This window comes from Spinacia oleracea, chromosome 1, assembly GCF_020520425.1.
Source record: "Spinacia oleracea cultivar Varoflay chromosome 1, BTI_SOV_V1, whole genome shotgun sequence".
In the NCBI taxonomy this organism is placed as follows: Eukaryota; Viridiplantae; Streptophyta; class Magnoliopsida; order Caryophyllales; family Amaranthaceae; genus Spinacia; species Spinacia oleracea.
The window spans coordinates 77476464-77490191 of record NC_079487.1 but is presented as its reverse complement, the minus strand read 5'-3'; the positions used below and the strand labels follow the sequence as shown (position 1 = coordinate 77490191).

The window sequence follows — 13728 nt, the reverse complement described above, 5'->3', positions numbered from 1 at the left end:
ACACATTACGACGCACCCTTGAGAGGTGCGTCACGGTTCTCAGAAAACTAACCACTTTGACTTTGCTATTTCTCCTTTTATTTAACGAATCTCAAATTATGGGTCAGGATACGTTCTATTCGATTTATGGATCGATTGCGACAGAACGCGTGATCAGTTTTGCAGCGTGAGGCTTAGGCTTAGGGGTTTAGAGTCAATACTCAGAACAATAATTATGTGTTGTTGTGTGTTTCACGTCGAACTTAGGGCCCTATTTATAGAAAAGAGTTCGTGGAAAGATAGAATTGTAGAACTCTAATCCACGAGGAATTAGGAAAGAACACGTCCCAGGTAATTTCAGCGCCCAGGCCTGGGCGCCGAAGATTTCGGCGCCCAGAACTAGGCGTTGAAAATAGGATCTGGGATGTTTTAGTCAGATTCGGATTCCTAGAATCCGGAGTATTTGAGATTTAATTGAGTCTTTTAGTGCGTATTAACCTTGTGACGGGATGCGTCTGGTCCCGTTACGAACTCTAGGCTCGTTAGGATTTTAATTATTACGTGACTCTTATTTTCGAATCATATTAGGAATAGGATTATCTCACAATTTCTATCTCATTTAGGATTTATGTTGGAGTGCAACACCTAATTCTGACAGGTTTCTATCTTTTATGACTTGCCACTTTTAACAACTACCCATTACGACAGTTACTATTTTTAGCAGGTTTCCATAAATAGCAGGTTTCGGGTGAAATGAAAAGGGGAATTGAGATTTGTTATTTTTATAGGAGATGCGTTGTCAAGTGGAGATTTATGTTCTCATCATCGAACCTTCCCTTTCGGGAATGGGGACAAAAGTAGGTGTCTACACGCAGCCTATGTGCTGCGTCGCATCCATCGCTGCACACCATCGCAAGGCACCACGAGGTTTGTTGGCCTCTGGCTCGCTGCGCGCGCCTGCCCTCGACGCACGCGAGCTTGCGCTCGCTGCTCGAGGCAGTGCTCGTAGCTTGCGACCAAACGCTCGCTGCGCACGAGCATTCGTCGCTGGGCGTAGCGCTCGTCGCACTCGAGCTTGCGCTTGCTGCGCGCGAGGCTTCGCACGTTGTGCGAGGCAGTTGCGTCGTGGCGCAGCTCGCCTGCTGCCCACATGCGACTGTCGCTGCCTTGCTCTCGCCCTTGCCCACTCGCCCATCGCACATAGCAGACGACACAAGGAAGGCCTGCTGCTTTGTGCTCGTGCACCATAGCCTTGCTCGCTGCATTCGTACCGCATGGGCGACGAGCTCCCTTGCTCGTCATCGCATGCCCGCACTATACAACACCCCTTAAGGGTAACACGTAGCGTCCATTGCTTTGTGCGTGCAAGTTATATGAGCGAATCGTATAAAAATTAAAAATTTTATTTTCAAAATTAATGACAAATTAATAAAAAATATTAATTTCATAATTTTAGGGCGAAAAATCGAAAATTTATTAATCAATTAATTTCCGATTAACATGGATTCAAATCTAGGTCATAAAATTTAAAATTTAACACAAATTAAAAGTTTTTAATCATAGGCATCTAATTAAATTATCAATTAATTATGAAAAACAAATCAATTCTAAATTATTCGAATTTCAACAAATTATTCATAATTACAAATTAGATTGTATAATTAACAAGGTAGGCATTCAAACTTGTTAAACATATACTTGATATGTGCGTTTTATATATTGTTTTCACCCCCCGTCCCTTAGTACTTTTATGCGTCAAATGAGCTCCTAGGAGCCAGTTTAGTACTAATCTGTGTATTTTAGTGTGCCTTGAGTTTCAGGAATACTTAGTGAGAAATTGGTCTTTTTAGGCCCGTTTCTTGATGATTTAGGCCACTACATGATCCCGAGGGAGTTCGGGACGACTTTTGTCGACTTACGGGAGCCCTAGATGTTCATGATCGAGCCCCGGAAGTTAGACTCGGTGTTGTGGACGAAGGGCGGATCACTTAGCCCTCCGCCCGATGGATTGCCCCTCGCCCATCGGGCTAGCAAGCAGAGGATCAGGTCGTCAGAGGGCGCCCGACGGGCGGAGTCTCGCCCGGTGCCCACCGGGCGCCCATCAGAAGCAGCAGCAGCAGAAATCGCCCTCCGCCCGACGGGCGAGAGCCGCCCGACCGGGCGCGCGGAGAAGATTTCCAGAAGTCTCCCTCCGCCCGGCGGGCAGACCTGCGCCCGACGGGCGGGTTACGAGCTGGTCGCCCGACGGGCGGAAGGCCGCCCGACCGGGCAACGACAACCTAGGAGCGTTTTGTGCGCGCGGTTTACTTAGTTTTTCCGGTTTTTCTTAATGCTTTTTGGGCTAAACTATAAATATAGCCTTTGTTAATTTAGGGGAGGACATTATTATCTCATATTCAAGTATTAAACACTTAGTTTTTCTCTCTAATTTGTTCTAAACACTTAGTTTACTTTCAATAAAAAATTCAAGCTTTCATTTGCCATTGTTCTTTAATTAGGTATTATTCTTTATTTCAATTCTTTGTTTAAGCTTTAATTATGTTTTCAATCATGCCAATTGCTTTGTTTATTGTTAATATGCTTGAGTAGTCTAATTTCTAGGGTTTGGGAATCCATGAATAATATGAAGGGACATTGAATAATTGTGATTGTTGGCATTGTAATTAATTCCTATTGATTGGTTATTATTACTATACAATTAGATTTGCGCAGGTTTAATTGTGGTAGTTTGGCAATATCAAGTTAAGATTCGAGAGATGCAATTTGATGTTTAGGCTTGTGTCAATAGGTGGAATTAGGATTAATACGTAGCGAGAGCCCGTTAATTCTAAGTCTATGATTAGTATCGATTCGAGAGAGCATGCCAGTCTAATTAATTGCTTTGTTGATTATTGTGATCATTTATCGTCCTGGATTGTTATTCGTTGGTGAACCTATGCCCTAGATCCTTTAATTCCTGAATTCTTAATTGTTTAATTATCGTTCGTAGTCTTAGCATACAAACCAACCAATTCTTGTTTCCCAATAGTCTAGTTTAGTTGATTAATAGTAGAAATAACACTGTTTCCCTGTGGATTCGATCCTGACTTCCCTTGCTACCTAGCTGGTGGACCTTAGGTTATTTTTGATTAGGTAATACGACTTTAGCCTGTCAAAATTTGGCGCCGTTGCCGGGGAGACGGTTTTATTTTCTGTTGTTGATTGCTTATCCTAGATTATTGTTTGTTACTACTCAAGGAACTCACGTTCCTTGAGACTAGATCTCACATTGTTTTGTTAGTCTTTGTCTATGCCCAGGACCGTAGGTACTAGTAATCTTACTCCATTCGATCCTGAGCCCGAAAGAACCTTTCGTAGACGAAGAACTTTCATTGCAAAGTGTGGGAATTACTCTGATTCTGATCATAATATTGGCAATCTTTTTCCTTCAGATACAGATTCAGTTTCAGAGATAGAGATGGGTGACAAAAACCTGATACCGCCACCTACCCCACGGCTTACAGACTATTCTAAGCCAAGTCTGTCCGTGCTACCAAAGGCGATCATGCCTTCTATTGCAGCTGAGACCTTCAAGATTGAGCCTGCATTGATTAACATGATCGAGAGACGCCAGTACGGTGGGGAACCAGGTGAAGATCCGAATCTTCACATTCAGTCCTTTATCCAATATTGCTCCACCATCAAGCAAAAGGGATTGACTCCGGAGCAGACAATTGAGATACTTTTCCCGTTCTCTTTGAGTGGGAAAGCTAAACTGTGGATTAATGGGTTGAATCGGGCGGCTTTGAAAATCAATAATTGGGAATCCTTGGCTCTTTCTTTTTATGTTAAATATTTTCCACCTGAGAAAACGGCTCGTCTGAGGGGTCAGATATTAGGTATCTCACAACAAGCGAATCAGAGTTTGTTCAAGGTCTGGGAGAGATTCAAGGATTTGCAAAGAGAATGCCCGCACCATGGTTTGGAAGATTGGTTCTTGATTCAGCAGTTTTATAATGGTCTGGGTAATGAGTCTAGATGTTTGTTGGATTCAGCTGCCAGTGGGAGGTTCATGCAACTTGAGGTGCCTAGAGCTATGGAGGTGATTGAGGAGATAGCCATTCACAATGCCTAGTATGGAAATCCTAGAGGTCTATCTAACAGGGGTGGTAAGCATGATTTAAATTCTATTGAACAATTAACTGCCCAATTGACTGCTTTACACTATAAGTTTGATAATATGCAAGCAACCAATACTCAATCTATCCAACCTGCTAGTGTAGCTGCTATGAGTGCCCAACCTGCTACTGTTTGTGAAAGTTGTGGAATGTCTGGTCATTATGCACCGGAATGTAGGAGCTCTGTTGAACAATGTCACGCATTTCAATCCTACAAACAAAATAACCCATTCTCCAACTCTTACAATGAGGGCTACAAAAATAACCCTCTACTATCCTACAGGAGCAAAAATATCCAGAACCCTCACCAAGTCCAACATCCACCACAACAACCATACCAACCCTACCAACCACGGAACAACTACAACCAACAGTCTAGTGGACCACCTGGGTTCCCTAGACAACACACATCACCTCCACCACCACCACCTCAAACCACACAGCCTGACCCTATGCTAGTAGAGATGAGAAACATGATGCTACAAATGCAAAAATCTCTAAGTGAAAAGGATGCAAAAATCGATGCTCTTACTGCCCATAACAAGATCATTGATACACAGTTGGCACAGATGGCTACTACTATTGCAGGGAGGCCACCAGGCCAACTTCCTTCGCAGCCCGAAAATAGGGAGACTGCTAATGCAATTACATTGAGGAGTGGTAGGGATTATGATGGTCCTTCTATGCCGGTTGAGGTTGATTCCGGGGTGTCTGCTAGTGATCTGGTCAGTGAGGAAATCCCGAAGATAGTTATGGATGGAAAGGAAGCTGAAAAGGTAGTCAATGAGAACGACGCTACAACTGAGGTTAAGAAGGGGGCGGATATTCAAGTACTAGCTATTGCACTCCCCTTCCCAAACCGACAACTCAAGAATAAGCTGGACAAGCAGTTTGGCAGATTCTTGGAGGTGGTCAAAATTTTGCAGGTAACGGTTCCTTTTACTGAATTAATTTTACAGGTTCGTGCTTATGCTAAATTCATGAAAGATATTTTGACCAGGAAACGTGCTTTTTGTGAGGTAGAGACTGTAGCTTTCACTGAGGAATGTAGTGCTTATTTGCAAAACAAGTCTCCACCTAAACTTAAGGACCCCGGGAGTTTTTCCATCCCATGTAACATTGGCACCGTATTTATTGATAAAGCTTTATGTGATCTAGGTGCTAGTGTGTCTGTCATGCCTTTGTCTGTCTGTACTAAACTGAATATGGGTGAGCTTAAGGTTACCAATATCACTCTACAAATGGCCGACCGTTCTGTCAAATACCCCTTAGGTGTTTTAGAGGACGTCCCTGTTAGAGTAGGTAAATTCTATATACCTGTAGATTTTGTAGTATTAGACATGCAGGAGGATTCTCAAATTCCCATAATCTTAGGTAGACCCTTCCTTCACACGGCGGGGGCGGTAATCGATGTTAAAAGTGGGAAATTGACATTGTGTGTTGGGGATGATAAGGTGACTTTTAATCTGAATAGTGCCTTAAAAAGTCCCATGCTAGAGGAGGAACAATGCTATCGCATAGATGTAGTTGATTTTATTACTCGTGATAACGTCTCCCAAGTTCTCGAAAGAGACCCTTTGGAGGCAGTGCTTTGTTGTGAGTCTTCTGCAGGTGATAGCAGTTCTTGGAGTGCTGAAGTGGATGCTCTGGAATTGGCTCTTAATGGTGGAGAATCTGAGCCGGAGAGCACCAAATTGAAGAGGTTAGTTCGGCCGGTTTGTTCTGTTAAAGAGGTAAAGAAACCCGAACTTAAGCCTCTTCCTGCTAACCTTAAATATGCATTTTTAGATAATGAACAACTTTGCCCTGTGATCGTCAGTACTGCACTTGATGCAGACCAGTTATCCCAACTTCTTATTGTGTTGAAAAGGCATAAAAAGGCCATTGGGTACAGTATTGATGATTTAAAGGGTATTAGCCCTGACTTTTGTATGCATAGGATACATCTAGATGAGAATCATAAACCATGCATCCAACCCCGCCAGCGTCGTTTGAACCCTGTCATGCAAGATGTTGTAAAAGCTGAAGTTATGAAATTGCTTGATGCGAGTATTGTGTATGCTGTGTCTGATTCTAAGTGGGTTAGTCCTGTTCAGGTAGTGCCTAAGAAAGGGGGGACAACTGTGGTGAGAAATGAAAAAAATGAGTTGATACCAACTAGGGTAGTCACAGGTTGGCGCATGTGCATTGATTATAGGCGTCTTAATGTTGCTACTAAAAAGGACCATTTTCCCCTTCCCTTCATTGATCAAATGTTAGAAAGGCTAGCCTGTCACAAGTTTTTCTGTTATCTGGATGGTTATTCTGGTTTCTTTCAAATCCCCATACATCCAGACGACCAGGAAAAGACCACCTTCACCTGTCCCTATGGTACCTTTGCATATCGTAGGATGCCTTTTGGTCTGTGTGATGCACCTGCTACTTTCCAACGTTGCATGATGAGTATCTTTTCTGATTTTATTGAGTCTATCATGGAAGTGTTTATGGATGATTTTAGCGTCTATGGTACTTCTTTTGATTCTTGCTTGCTAAATCTAACTAAAGTCTTGAAAAGATGTGAAGAATGTAATTTAGTCTTGAACTGGGAAAAGTATCATTTCATGGTTACTGAAGGGGTGGTTTTGGGACATTTGATATCTGATAAGGGCATTCAGGTGGATCGAGCTAAGGTCCAAGTGATTGAACAATTACCCCCTCCAGTTAATGTGAAGGGTGTTAGAAGTTTTCTTGATCATGCGGGGTTTTATCGCCGTTTTATCAAGGATTTTTCTAAAATTGTTAAACCACTTACCCAGCTCCTCCTCAAGGATGCCCCGTTTGTGTTTACTGATGCTTGTCTCGAAGCCTTTGACAGGATTAAACAGGCACTGATTTCGGCTCCCATCATTCGTTCTCCCGAATGGGATCTTCCGTTTGAGATAATGTGTGATGCAAGTGATTATGCAGTTGGGGCAGTTCTAGGTCGGAGAAAGTTTTACATGCCATCTATTATGCAAGTAAGACCTTAGATGAAGCTCAAGTTAATTATGCTACTACTGAGAAGGAGCTTCTAGCTATAGTCTATGCCTTGGATAAATTCCGCACCTATCTGATTGGATCCAAGGTGATAGTCTATACTGACCATGCGGCCCTTAAGTATCTTCTCTCTAAGAAGGAAGCCAAGCCTAGGCTTATTCGATGGATACTACTGCTACAGGAGTTCGATCTAGAGATCCGTGACAAGAAAGGGGCTGAGAATGTGGTTGCAGATCACTTGTCTAGATTGAGGTATGACGATGGTAAAGGATCTACACCGATTGATGATTTATTTCCGGATGATCATTTACTTGCACTTGCCAGTCAGTCACCATGGTTCGCAGATTTTGCTAACTACATTGTAGGGAGGATTCTTCCGGCCGATCTTTCATATCAACAGAAGAAGAAATTCCTGCATGATGTCCGGTTTTACTTTTGGGACGACCCTTATTTGTTTCGTGAGACTGCTAAAGGGTTGTACAAGCGTTGTATTCCAGAATGGGAAGTTCAAGGTGTTATCAGTAGGTGTCATTCTTCACCTTATGGTGGTCACCATGGACCGTCTAAAACAAACGCTAAGTTGTCACAATGTGGTTTTTACTGGCCTACTATGTTCAAGGATGCACAGGCTTTTATTATGGCTTGTGATGCGTGCCAGAGGGCCGGCACTATTTCGAGGAGGTATGAAATGCCACATAACGGGATCCTTGAGGTTGAGATTTTTGATGTGTGGGGAATTGATTACATGGGACCATTTCCATCGTCCAAGGGTAACTTGTATATCCTTGTTGTTGTAGATTATGTGTCAAAGTGGGTGGAAGCCGTTGCCTCACCTACTAACGATGCTAAGACAGTCATCTCCCTGTTCAAGAAGATCATTTTTCCTAGATTTGGGGTTCCGCGCGCTTTGATCAGTGATGGAGGGTCACACTTCCATGAGAGGCATCTGGATGCGCTCCTGCGCAAGTATGGGGTTTATCACCGCACTGGGCTAGCCTACCACCCTCAGACGAGTGGTCAAGTTGAGGTCTCCAACCGAGAGATCAAATCTATCCTTAAGAAAGTGGTGGCGAAGTCTAGGACAGATTAGAGCGATAAGCTAGATGATACTCTGTGGGCATACAGAACCGCCTTTAAGACACCTATTGGTACCTCCCCGTATCGGTTGGTGTACGGCAAGGCGTGTCACTTACCAGTAGAAATGGAGTACAAGGCTTATTGGGCAATCAAACAGCTCAACATGGATGCAAAGCTAGCCGGTAAGAAGCGGTTACTTCAATTGGGTGAGCTCGATGAATTCCAACTACAAGCCTATGATAGTGCCCGGATTTACAAGGAAAAGACCAAGAAGTGGCACGACAATCACATTTTGCATAGAGAGTTCGCGGTGGGCGACAAGGTTCTACTTTTTAACTCTAGGCTTAAGTTATTTCCTGGAAAACTTAAGTCTAGGTGGTCTGGGTCGTTCACCGTGACTATGGTAAGCAAGTTTGGGTCTATTGAAGTAGAGAATGAGAATGGTGAACGATTCAAGGTCGAACGGGCAACGTCTGAAGTTGTACCATGATGGGGCTACTGTAGGAGTGGTTGAGGTCCATCACCTCAACCCCTCCGCCTCATAGACAGCATATTCAAGGTAACAAGGTCGAGCGGGACCTATGAATAAACCAGCGCTTTGCGGGAGGCAACCCGTATTTCATTGCTTTCGATAGTTTAGTTTTGTTTTGTGTGTTTTGTAGTCTAGTTTCTTTGTTCATGAGTGGTGAGGAGAGAGCATTTTACGGTCCTTGGGTGCTTAATGATGTATAGGTTCAGCTCCTAAGCACGAAAAGATAGAAAAAAATCCGTAGGAGCAAAATCGCAAACCGCCCGACGGGCGATAGCTGCCCGACCGGGCGCGTGTCGAAAGAATCAAAAAGTCTCTTTTCGCCCGACGGGCAGCCAAGCGCCCGACGGGCGGCTCATTAGGGAGGTGCTGGAAGTGTCGCCATACGCCCGACGGGCGAGGAGCGGCCGACCGGGCGCGTGCGCAGAGGTTTGGAAGTGTCGACATACGCCCGACGGGCGAGTAGCGCCAGACCGGGCGCGCGCGGAAAAATTCACAAGTGTCGCCCTTCGCCCGACGGGCGGACTTGTGCCCGTCGGGCAGCTCACGAGCCACAGGCCCGTCGGGCGGGCATCGGCCCGGCGGGCGAGGGGAGATTTGTACCGAATTAAGCCACGGGCTCCTTCTATTCTTCTTCACTTCACCTCTCAATCATCTTCTTCATTCTCTCACATACTCCATTAAACCCCAAACCCTAAGAATTTCAACTCTCCATATCTCCCTCATCTCTCACTCAAATTCATCAAGCTACACACCAAAATCATCCTCATCACATCCTCTTCAACCTCCACCAAACAATTTTCACTCTTCCTCACTCTCCACAAAAGACCCAATTTCACCAAAAAAAAATTCAAAACTCAAAATCATCTTCAACAATGGGTTCAAGGCCAAAAAGAACTTGCACGGGAGTAACAAAGAGACAAGAGGAGGCTTCCACAAGCCGTCCACCACCACCACCTCAATTTGCACCGGATTCGGCTTTCCCGAACATGGTTCTCACTAGTGAGGAGCAACAAACCCGCCTTGCACACCTCAAGCTACGGAAGGTAGTCCCTACTCGATTTATTTGTCAGAAAACTTTGAATGATATGGGTATTGAGAGGGATGTTAGGAGATTATTTCATGGGGTGGGCATGAAACATTTGTTTTCCATGACTAGGTTGACATTTAGGGATCTTACTCTTGAATTCCTTAGCTCGTTTAATGTCAGAAAGAATGGTTACAAAGATGTCACTAGAGTTTCGTTTAGATTGTTGAATAATGATTATGATATGCCTATCAAGGATTTTGGTGCCATTTTTGGTTTGAATGTGGACTATAACAGGTTCCCCGGGGAGGGGCATAACAATAGTGAGGTATGGGGGAAATTGACTGGGGATTTTAATCCCGGTAGCATGCAACATTTGCACGCCTCTAGCGTGCAACACCCCGTCCCCTTTGTTTGGTTCAGATTTATGGCTTTTACAATCTTTGGGAGGGACCAAAAGGAGAATGTGAGGAGCACGGAGTTGGAGGTGCTCGGGGGGTATTTGTTAGATGGTGATGACAGTTACAGGATGAATTTGGCCCATCACTTGGCCATGTAGCTGCTTACTACCGCCACCCACCGCTACTCGACCGATATTGCTTTGGGTGGTCTGATCACCCACATTGCCATAGCGGTGGCAAACTTTGTTGAGAGGGACCATGCTGCGGTCCGGGGAAACAATCTGTTGGATATTGAGTATTTTGGGAGCCTTTACAGGGTGCACTCTGAGTACGGGGGACTTCTCTCCGGTCAGATGTCATGGATGTTCCAAAGGAACGCTCTCTTTACTCTCCCGGACACCACCGGGCTCACCAGTTTTACTAGGGGTCAGCCCCATTACATATATGTGGGTGAGCAGGCAGCACCCTTAGCCCAGCCCCAGCCACAGCCCGAGGCCGCGCCTCGCACCCACCACAGGAGGGGAGGGCGTAGAGAGAGGGGGTCGGGACAGAGAGGTAGTCCGGCTCCACAGGAGGAGCATGGGTCTTCAGAGGAGTTAGGGGCCATTCATGAGAGGTTGGGCATACTTGAGCTCGGTTTCCACGAGTTTGCCGCGGATCACCAGAGGACTATGTTCCCTTTCTATGACCAGTACGCCGGGCAGGGCTACATTGCCCCAGATCATCAGCACCCTTCCTGGTTTACTTACCCCACAGAGGGGTACGGAGCCCCCGGTTCCATGGGCACCTTCACGCCTACCCACTACGGGGGGTTTGGAGCGGGCAGCAGCGGCTATGGTGGCCAAGGTGGCCAAGGTGGCCATGGTGATGATGGTGATGATGGCCAAGGCCATCAGTGATGCTGTTGATGATGATGATGGTTCGGTACCCCTTGAGCCAATGAGGACATTGTCTGATTTGGTTTGGGGGGGGGGGGTTCACATTACCTGTATATATTAGGTATGTTTTTTCTTTTCTTATCGTATTTCTTTATTTTGGTGTGTTTCTTTGGTGTGTTTAATGCTTTCTAGATTAGTTTATTGCTTTGAAAAAAAAAAATAATAATACAAAAATACGTTCCGATGAATACAATATCATGCTTCCCTGTGCCCCTTGAGCGGAAATTGTTTTGATTCTTGGTATTTGATGATGGGCAATGTAGATGTGTTAGCCATGATTTGATATTCGATTACTTTGATGCCTAAGCATGAGTCAACTCCGACTAACTGCTTGTGGACTTGGTGCTTGACTAGTTGACTTGGTTAGGATGTGTGATAGCTTCCTGGTGTGTCGTTGATTTTGAGTATTGGTTTGCAACTATTAGTAGTGTTTTATGACTCATATACATGCACATTGTGAAGGACGAAGGCATTTTTCTATTTAGGTAGCCTCCAGATGAAATTAGATACATTTGTTCCCTCTTTTTCTACCCATGTTGTGCTTGTGCCCTTTATTCGGTGACTAACCACATTACAAGCCCGTAAATTCCCCATTAGTTACTAGTCCCAAGCCTAGCTTGGGGGAGCTAATAGTAGTGAGGTGAGGGAGTTGTAGTGTGTACATTTTGAGCATATTGAGTATTGAAAAGGGAAGTTCTTCTTATCATGATTGTTGTTGAAAAAAATGAGCTGAAAAATGAATGAGATGAGGAGAATAAAAAAATGTGAAGGTTCCAAAAGAAGAAAAAAAAATTGAGATTGAGCAAGAAAAAAAAAGGGGGAAGAAAAAATCGTTATTCTCAAGTTGATTCAAGCTTTTGTCACTCCGGTATTACAAGTTCTTATCTTCATGAGTGATTGGTTACAATTGTGAAATCAAGGCAAGAATGTATAGTGCGGTTGTTTGTTGTTTTTATTCATGTGTTGAGTGGGAGATTATGGTCATTGTGTTGATTGATCGCGGTTGTTTTTAGGATTTATGCTCCCCAAATCCAAGGCTTTAAGCTCACATTTTACCCAAACTTACCACACCCTTACCTAAGCCTATCATTACAAGCTTGAAAGACCTTCCGACCTTTGTGCATAGAGTTGTATTAATGTGAAAGTAGTTGTTTATCAATGCAAGTTATGACATGACACATTCCGAGTCGACTACTAGGTTGAGTGTATGTTTTTCTAGACACACGAGTGTGTAAGTTTGGGAGGGCATTGTTCACTTATATGTTGGGAGGGGAGCGAACGGGTACATCTTTTATCCGCCACATAAATGAGTGACGAGTGTGTGAGCACTAGTCTTGAATTCCAATGTGCATTTGTGGTTCGCTTTGCGTGATGATTGTTAAGGAGGATTAGCAATTGAATGGACTTGATTGGTTGACATTGATGCATACTTGTTAGATTTTACCTTGGATTATGTTTTCATTTTGAAAAATGTTGGGGGTGAAGTTGGTTTTGTGTTCATCGATGATTTCCTTGCTTAGGGACAAGCAAGGATCTAGCTTGGGGAGGTTTGATATGCGCGTTTTATATATTGTTTTCACCCCCCGTCCCTTAGTACTTTTATGCGTTAAATGAGCTCCTATGAGCCATTTTAGTACTAATTTGTGTATTTTAGTGTGCCTTGAGTTTCAGGAATACTTAGTGAGAAATTGGTCTTTTTAGGCCCGTTTCTTTATGATTTAGGCCACTACATGATCCCGAGGGAGTTCGGGACGACTTTTGTTGACTTACGGGAGCCCTAGATGTTCATGATCGAGCCCCGGAAGTTAGACTCGGTGTTGTGGACGAAGGGCGGATCACTTAGCCCTCCGCCCGGTGGATTGCCCCTCGCCCATCGGGCGAGCAAGCAGAGGATCAGGTCGTCAGAGGGAGCCCGACGGGCGGAGTCTCGCCCGGTGCCCACCGGGCACCCATCAGAAGCAGCAGCAGCAGAAATCGCCCTCCGCCCGACGGGCGAGAGCCGCCCGACCGGGCGCGCGGAGAAGATTTCCAGAAGTCTCCCTCCGCTCGGCGGGCAGACCTGCTCTCGACGGGCGGGTTACGAGCTGGTCGCCCGACGGGCGGAAGGCTGCCCGACCGGGCGACGACAACCTAGGAGCGTTTTGTGCGCGCGGTTTACTTAGTTTTTCCGGTTTTTCTTAATGCTTTTTGGGCTAAACTATAAATATAGCCTTTGTTAATTTAGGGGAGGACATTATTATCTCATATTCAAGTATTAAACACTTAGTTTTTCTCTCTAATTTGTTCTAAACACTTAGTTTACTTTCAATAAAAAATTCAAGCTTTCATTTGCCATTGTTCTTTAATTAGGTATTATTCTTTATTTCAATTCTTTGTTTAAGCTTTAATTATGTTTTCAATCATGCCAATTGCTTTGTTTATTGTTAATATGCTTGAGTAGTCTAATTTCTAGGGTTTGGGAATCCATGAATAATATGAAGGGACATTGAATAATTGTGATTGTTGGCATTGTAATTAATTCCTATTGATTGGTTATTATTACTATACAATTAGATTTGCGCAGGTTTAATTGTGGTAGTTTGGCAATATCAAGTTAAGATTCGAG

General features: G+C 44.3%; 1 non-coding gene across 1 annotated transcript; it reads right to left on the bottom strand.

Moving 5' to 3' along the window:
- Nucleotides 1-3835: 3835 nt before the first annotated feature.
- LOC130466566 (small nucleolar RNA R71) lies at nt 3836-3942 on the bottom strand. The gene has a single exon (XR_008926767.1). It is a non-coding gene; the product is annotated as a small nucleolar RNA R71 (small nucleolar RNA).
- Nucleotides 3943-13728: the final 9786 nt, after the last annotated feature.